General features: G+C 47.8%; 1 protein-coding gene across 4 annotated transcripts in view; it reads left to right on the top strand.

Moving 5' to 3' along the window:
* Positions 1-27: 27 nt before the first annotated feature.
* The window catches only part of RAB27A (RAB27A, member RAS oncogene family), a 31,910-nt gene continuing 23,619 nt past the window's right edge, over positions 28-8,318 (top strand). Inside the window, exon 1 of one of the 4 annotated variants that reach the window (XM_052672637.1) lies at positions 28-94. The gene's annotated coding sequence lies outside the window, so the exon portion shown is untranslated. Of the gene's footprint in view, positions 95-1,729; positions 1,855-8,318 lie in introns of those variants that run through there. The other 3 variants (XM_052672639.1, XM_052672636.1, XM_052672638.1) reach the window with 3 other exon arrangements.

Raw genomic sequence — 8,318 nt, 5'->3', positions numbered from 1 at the left:
GGCGATGGCGCACGCGCGATCCCGCCCCCCGCACTTCCTTCCGGTCGCTGTGGCGGGCAGGCGGTCCCCGCTCGGTGGTGTTCTTGTCCTTCAGGTGAGGGGCGCCGCGCGGGAGAGCGCAGAGCGCGCGTTCGCTCTGGCGCGGTGCCTCACGCGCGCGTCTGTGTGTGCGGTGCAGGTGTGGCCCAGACCGACGGCATGCGGGGGAGGCTGCCTTTGCCGTACGTGGCCATGGCCATGGCGCTCGGCGTGGCCAGCGGGCTGTACATCTACCGGCCCGTCTTCCAGCCTCCCGCGTCCCAGCAGCCCCAGCAGAGCCCGTCCGGGCCGACGACAGACGCCGCACCCGAGAGGAGGCCCTGAGGAGCCGCTGCTGCGCTGTAAGGAGGCGGCGGGTGCCGCTCCCGCTTTCCGCGCCCATCCGCGCCGGGCGGGTCCCCGGGGCCGCTCCGCCCGCGGGAGGTGACAGCGGTGCCGGCCCGTAGGGACCCCAAGTGTGTTGTGATGTGCATAAAGCTGTGAGCGCTCAGAGGTGCGTCTTCGTGTTTGAGTAACCGTCAGGTGGCTGGACGAAGAAGGTTGCCGTCATGCAATTACTCCTGGTGCCTCTGTGGGTTTCCCCTGTCCCGATCCTCCTGCCGCCGTTTGTGTCCCAGATCCTGCTCGTCATCCCTGCCATCTGCTGAGAGCTGTGCAGGCGGTTGGGCAGTGACCCACACCTGGCCATGGATTATGCTCCCGTGTATCAGTGTGTGTACTGTACCACACATGTGCACATAGACAGTTTTCAGTCCTATACTACACTTAACGAGAAAGAAAGTGCTGCTTTGGGTGCTGCTTTGAGGCCCTCTGTGGCTGCTCAGGGCAGTGCCTTGATGTGTGGCTCTGTCAGGGTTGTAATGTGTCTAAAAAAGAATCCCAAGCTGCTGCTCTTGGAGGAACTTTTTTCGGGTGTTGGCATTCACAGCAGCCTCTGGATGACCTGAGGGAAGAAGTCACTTCGCTCAATGTGCTTTTATCTAAGTCCAGGGGTGGTGTGGCTGTTGGAGGCAGTGGCTGGGCCTTATGGAAGTGGGGATGAGAGGACAGTGGGAACCAGATTGGCTTGGATTGTTGGGGACCTTAAACCCATCCAGTTCCGACCTGTGCTGGGTGCCCCCCAGCTCAGCTGCCCAGGGCCACCCAGCCTTGCCTTGAGCAGCTCCGGGATGGGGCACCCACAGCTCTGGGCAGCAGTGCCCAGTCCTCACTGCCCTCACAGGAAATGATTTCTTCCTAACTTCCAACCTAAATCTCCCCTCTTTCAATTGAAAGCCCCTTTGTCCTATCTCTATCAGATTACGTAAAAAGTCAATTCCCCTCCTGCTTGTAAGGTCCCTTGAAGTACTGGAAGACCATACTGAGGTCTCCCCAGAACCTTCTCCAAGCTAAACTAAACGAGCCCAGTTCTCAGTCCGTCTTCATAAGAGGTTCTCAAACCTCTGATAGTCCTATGGCCCTCCTCGGGACCCGCTCCAGCAGCTCCGCATCCCTCCTGTTTGGGAAGCGCAGTACAAAACCACGGTGACTTCCACCTGCCCACGAGGGACGGCCGCAAAGCAGCGGTGTCGACCAACACAGCGGTGCAACTCCCGTGTGAGGGGAGCCCGTCGGGCAGCTCCTTGGCGCGGCTCAGCTCGGTGTCCCAGCCCGGGAAAGGGGTGGCCGAGGCGGTGCTGACTCCGCCACTGCCCCGCGTCCGGGCGGGGCCGCTCGGCGCCTGCCCCCAGCCTACGGGAAGTGATGTCGCTCTGGCGGAAAACGCGCCCTTACCGCCCGGCCGGGCAGGTGCGGAGCGACGCGGCATTGCCGGAGGTACGGGGCGGCGGGGCCGGGGGAGCGGCTGAGCTGCGGGATCCGCCCGGAAACGGGTGCGAGCCGCGTGTGCGGTGGTCTCGAACCGAGGGGCGGGGTGGGAAAGGTGATTTCCCTGCGCTTCCGAGGCCGGCAAACGGGTGGGTGCGACAGAGCGGCCTTAGCGCCGCGAGAATCGCGCTGCCTCTCAGGCCGTCTGCAGCCCCGCGCCTGACCGCGCGGCGGGTCGTTGTGCGGCGTCCGCGAGTGGCAGGGAGAAGCTCGGCTGTGCGCTGCCCGCGTGTCCCCGCTGCGGGAACGGCTGCGGCGCTCGGGCCCCGCTGTGCGGCAGCTGGCAGCGCGGATCTTCCCAGGCACGCGGTGGTAGAACGAGAGGTGCGGTGCGCCTGTATGCGGGGCCGCTGCGAATGAGAAGTTGTTGTGGGAGTAGCTGTAACGGCCTTGCATTGAGGGATCGGCACATCTGCTGCTGCTTTCCGAGCTGAAGGGTGCGGGAGATCGTCTGGGTCTGATTTGCAGTGCTTGGGGTAAATGCTTTGATGGTCTGAGATCTGAGGAAAGCTAAATCCATCAGGAAAGCTCAGTTTTTCTCGCTCTGTAAGCAGCTAGATTGTATTCCAGTATAAGTGATGGTTTTTATGCTACTGGCAACACATAAAGGACGTGTTGAGCACTGCCAGAAACACCCTTCCTTGGGTTTTGTCTCTCAGGTGGATTTGGAGCTTTTTGATTGCCAGTAGTTTCCACAGTAATTAGCATTTAGAAGTTTTCTTCAGATGTGTGCTTGGAGTGAGGAATTCTACTGAGCGTTACTGGAGAGGTGATCTTTGTGCACTCTGTTTTTATTGAAGCTCTACAAAATGCTTATTGACTTTTGTGTGTAAAATGTATTGATAGCTCTGAGCAGTTTCTAACATCTGACCTGCATGCCTTTGCTTGGAAGTGTACTCCTACATGGAGTTGTCTTCTCAATCTCCATTCTTTTCATGGAGACAGAATATTTAGTTGCCATTTGAAGTGTTTTCCAGCCAGAAGAAAGCATACGCAGCACAACATACATTTCAGATGCTGGCACGGACTTGCAGGAGTAGTATTTGTGATTTTAAGTGGATAAAAGCATGTTAGAAAAGATGGAAGAAAGAACAACACATTCTTGTGTTTCTGATTCAGGGTTCTGATTTTACACCTCCTTAACTTGTTCAGAACTGTTCGGAGCTGGGTGGGGGCTGGTGCTGCAGCATACGCTGGTGTTTGTACAGTTCAGAACATTTCTCATCTGTGACCAGATATCTAAAACCAGATTGTAAGTTCGTTTTCATCTCTATCGTTGCACGTTATTTTATCGCTTGACTGCGTGTTTCCTTTCAAAGAGCAGATTAGTGAGATAAAGTTTTTCAGCAGCTTTTGGCATTGACAAGAATGAGTGTTAGGGGCAGTGATCCTTGTGCGTCACCTTTGGGTTTCCAGCTGCTCCGTCAGTGCTGGGTGGCTGTCAGTTCATCTGCCAGTGGTCAGAGCAGCCCCAGGCCTGCACAGCCACCCTGTGCCAGGAGCTGTACCCTGGGGGCACCAACGGGCTGCAAGGTCTGTTTAGAAGCAGGCACCGTGGGCACTGGGGATGGAATGTAGGAGCCGTAGCTCTTTTCTCTCCTGTTACTTAGTGGCTCACCAAAACATTTTAAACACAACTCGTGGTCATTAAACATGTTTAAAGAGTTAATCCAAATGCTCTCTTCAATATTAAAGCTTTACTATGATACTCCACTGCACATGTGGTCTGATCCAGCAGATACTGATTTTTTTTCTTATGCCTTGATTTCAAAGGGCTACCCACGTGTTTGAAGGCAAACACTTGCTGGTCTGGATATGTGGGGTGTGTCTTGTGGGGGCCACCTGTGTGCTATTGTGTTTATAGATCTGACTTCAGACATGTCTCAAAAGCCGTTTGGGAGCAGCATGATTTAAGGAAGAGTTATTTATTTTAAAAGCAGCTCATTTACAGAGCAAAAACTTTTTTCTTTTGTTTGTATTTATACAAATATATTCCCAGCTTGTCTTCCTATGGGAACAGCATCTGATTATGAGATTTCTTTCCGTGATTTCTTTTTTGTCTTTCTAGTTTGAAAACTGCATCCCTGTCAGGAGCCAGGGCTGACTCGTACCACATTAAATCAGCTGTGATCAGATGCTTATATCTCCACTAGTAGTAAAGCCTTGATGAATTAGGAATCTTAGCCTCTAATTTAATTACTGGAGTACTGTATTGTTTTCTTTTCATAAATAATACAACAGAATTTACTTCTGTTTGCTGTAATAAGTAGTCTCAACTTCTGTGATTTATTCTCTGATATAATAAACTTTGAAGATTAAATTCTGACATACATATATATTAAAATGTGACACAAAACCAGCATAATGTTTTCCTGTGATGTTGCTGAGGCTTCAAGGAACTGAAAACAGTCTGATATGTATATGAGGGTTTTGCATGATCCCAAATGTTGGAATCCTGTTCGTGTACTGGCCAGCACTTTGGACCTGACCTGGCAAGTATTTTGAATTACTAAAGAAAAAAAAAAAACCGAAACATATATCACTGCTTTTATGGCTCTAAAATAATATCAAGATGTAAACCAAGGCAGCCATATTTCTGTTTGTGACCCCGTATCTCCTAGCTGTTCCCTTTTCTATGACGCTATGCTGATACTCTGCACAGCACATGAGGGCCTTTCTGGAAAAGCAGAGTGTGGGCTGCTGGGGAGGTAGGAAAGGGGCAGGAAACAGCAGAGACGATAGGAGCTGACTAGGAAGGGTACAACATATCTAGAAATTTGTGGTTTGTAGTGGAAAAAAGAGCTGGTAGATACATGAGCAGGCTTTTAAAACCAAATTTGAATCTGTGGGTGCTCGCAAGTAGGATTTTGAAACTCGCTCTAAGCTTCTGCAGTGATTCTTTATGTAAAGCAGGTACATAAATGAAAGGACAGTAAGGATGCTATGTAGCTGTATTTAGATCAGGTAGTGCAAAGAGCAAATGTGAATCAATTAAGCTGAAGCGTGGGTAAAAACATCAAAGCAGCTTTCAAAATTGTATTGATGTAGACTTGCAAAACGTTGAAAATCCTTTCTGAGGAAACTGCAGTGCACATTCCTTTACGTTGGTACAACAGATTCCTAAAAGGCTACAACATTTTTAAATTAAAAAATATGCCTAGTTGTCAGCCCTTCTGATACGTAGATAAAGATCACTGACCTCAAAGGAGACTTGTAGCTCTTCAGGCTGAAGACAGACATCAGGTTATCAGCCGTGTACCAAAACGCAGATGCTTCTGTCTGCGTTCATTACTGGGCATGGTGCTCTTGAAACCAGGCACACACACTTCATAAGGATTTATGGCTCGAGGAACCATCATCTTACTTAAAATGAGCTGTAATTTGTGAAATAGATTAAATATTAATATACTTAGGTTAAATATGCCTCTTTTAAGCACAGTTACTGTAATTTGAACAATGTGAATGTTGCAACAAGTACTTTTTCTTATATGGAAAACTATCCATTTTTTTTCAGTCTGGATGAATAACCATGTTTATTCTTGTGAAGAACTATTACATTTTAGAACTATTACATTTTATTTCTCTTCTAAATTCAGAACGTTTTGTTTGCCCATTCTTGGTGTTTTAGCAGTATTTAAATGCTGTATTCTCTCTAATATGTTCTTTCTATTATTTCAGAACTTTATCAGAGTGTAGGAACTTGATTCAGGAATTAAAACATTGTTTTCCCTTTCCCTTTTCATTTGCATCTAGAGCAGGCACAGGCACTCTTGGCTTTACTGTAGGATAAACTCTAAACCACATTGACATTCATAGAAATTGATGGGGAGACAGTAAGTTCAATAGAAGTGACAAACTGATGAGATCCACTTGTTTGGGATAAGTTTACTACTCTTGTATCACATATTAACCTGTTCTTCAAATGTAAGCAGATTTGCTTTCTGAAAGCAGGATTTTGATCTTTGTTGTTTTCTTTCAAGGTGTTCCAAAGTGCTGATGCTGAGATCACATTTGCAGTGAAGATTTCGTATCTTTGGGCATGATGTTCCATGAAAACAAAACTGATGTGTATCTGTTATTTTAGTGGTTCATGCAACTCTGGTTGCCCTTGGAAGTTAGCCATCTAGTGCTGCTATCAGAGGAGGAGATTTTTTTATGAAGCTGTTTCCTGTTTAAAAAGCTGCTGCCCTTAAACATGCTGATACTTTATCTCCTGCAGCGCTGAAAGAAAGCTCAGAAATGATCACAAGTAGCTGTTTAGATTAGCTTGCAGTTGGAACAGAGGAACATAGGTGTTTTGCTTCAAAACATAGTATTACAGAATATTTAGCCACGTGCTTTTGGCTTGCAGGAGGGCCTGCTTGACCTGCTTTCTATTTGCTTGCTGAAGGGATGTTCCGTGACTTGATGCTGACAAACCTGAGCTGTTACATTTCTAATGTGAAAACTGATCTTCTGAGTATGAGTTGCTTTTTCTTTCTTTACGTTCTTGGTTGGTTCTTGATGCAAGGAAAGTAGTAGTTGTTCAGTATAAAAGATTTGTCCCCTCCTTTCAGATGTGTTTAGTTCCATCCTTAGATATTAGTGTGCTGCTGTGTTTGTGGGCTGTTTGGCAGTAAGTAAGTAGAAGTCCTGGAGCACTTGTCCTGTGAAGACAGTCTAAGGGAGCTGGGCTTGTTCAGTCTGGGGAAGACAAGGCTCCAGGGAGACCTCATTGTGACCTTCAAGTATTTAAAGGGAGATTATAAACAGGAGGGAAATAAACTTTTTATGCAGGGAGGTAGTGATGATTTTAAACTAAAGGAGAGGAGATTTAGGTTGCATGTTGGGGAGAAGTTTTTCATTGAGAGGTGGTGAGTTGGTGGCACAAGCTGCCAGGAGAGACTGTGTCCCATCCATGCAGGTGTTTGGGGCTGGGTTGGATGGGGCCTTGGGCAGCCTGGTGCTGATTGAGTGGTCGGCAGCCCTGCCCATGGCTAGATGATCTTTGGGGTCCTTTCCAACCCAAGCCATTCTGTGATTCTGAGTGGCAGTGCAGCTCATCCCACCAGCTCCTCTAATTTTTTCACTGTCTTTCCATGGGAAATGGCCTTTCTTCCAAGAATAGGACTGGCATTCTTTTTGCAGTTGTAGCAATCTCCCCCTACCAATTATCATGTTCTTATTTTTCTTTTTCACTTTTTTTTCTCCCCTCTTTTTTCTGCATTTTGTGGGATATTGATCTCCCTCTGAAGTAATTACTGTTAGCATTTGATCTGTCTCTTTTTGAAGTTTGCCAGCGTATTTGCAGCGCCAGCATATGTGTCCCAGTGGCTGTTTTTCCTCCTTTTTGCATTCGTTAAAAGTTTCCTCTTTGATTCCGGGGGAAGTTTTGAGACGCAGATAAGATTTGTGGATGCTAATGAGCGCCATTACCCTGTGCTGCCTGCTGGTTGTTCTCATTCTGCAGTCTGACAGGGCTGTTCAGGAGCATCTGCTGTATGTGCGTGTGAAGGCTGTGCTGTGGCTGTCGTAAAAGCCTGCTGAGCTTTTAATGTGTGTTGGAAACAGCCATTAACCATTCAGAAGAACAGATCCCAGCAGAATTTGGGGGCAGGGAAACAGGGCAGCTGGCACTGCAATTGGGCAAGTTTGAAGCTCTTGGCTTTGGAAACACAGAAGAATCATCTGTTGGATCATCTGAGGTGGGCTGTTCCTTGATTCTTTCACCCCCATTTCTATGTCCAGTGGCAGATGCCCAAATTCCTGTGGAACTGAGTTCAGACAGGTAACCATTTGGCATTTTCTTCTTGGGGAAGTACTTGCTAGGGACTGCCTGGACACTTATAGCTTTTTTTAAGAGTATAGAATATACAAAGGCAAATTTTCTCGTGCCCGAAATGAAGAGTACTCTATGCTGTCCTGCACTAGATTTTCTTCCAGCTTCCTCCTGTGTTCCTAGACCTGTAGCATAGATCATTTTTACAAGAGGGCTGTAAATTCCAGGCATTTGAATTGTCTTTTTCATATACCCTGTTCATAACTCTTAAAAAAAAAGACAGGAAGATTTATTAAGCAAACAGTTGGCCATTCCTCTGTAGAGCTCAGAACAGCATTCCACAGCATGTTTTGAACCTTCACCCCATCCCTTGTGAGCCCCAGGCCTGGATGGCAGTGTGAGGAGGCCTCACTCACCTGGGGCTCTTTCTGGCACCCCAAAACCTGCAGCCATGCTGCGCTCAGTTGTTGCTGCAGTTTCTGACACCATGCAGATGGTGGGAATTGCTTTGGAAAATGGAAAATGTTTGTTTCAACTGTATCTTCCCAGCCAAATCTTACTGTTTTTAATAAAACCCTTTTTTGGAGGGGGAGAGTGGGAGTTGGTGGATATTCTTTATGCCAGGTTGATGAGAAGGAAGTTAAGCAGCTTCGTT

Source organism: Tympanuchus pallidicinctus, unplaced genomic scaffold (genome assembly GCF_026119805.1).
Source record: "Tympanuchus pallidicinctus isolate F22 unplaced genomic scaffold, pur_lepc_1.0 scaffold12, whole genome shotgun sequence".
In the NCBI taxonomy this organism is placed as follows: Eukaryota; Metazoa; Chordata; class Aves; order Galliformes; family Phasianidae; genus Tympanuchus; species Tympanuchus pallidicinctus.
The sequence above is the reverse complement of the archived record's forward strand: the minus strand, read 5'-3'. Positions and strand labels throughout refer to the sequence as shown.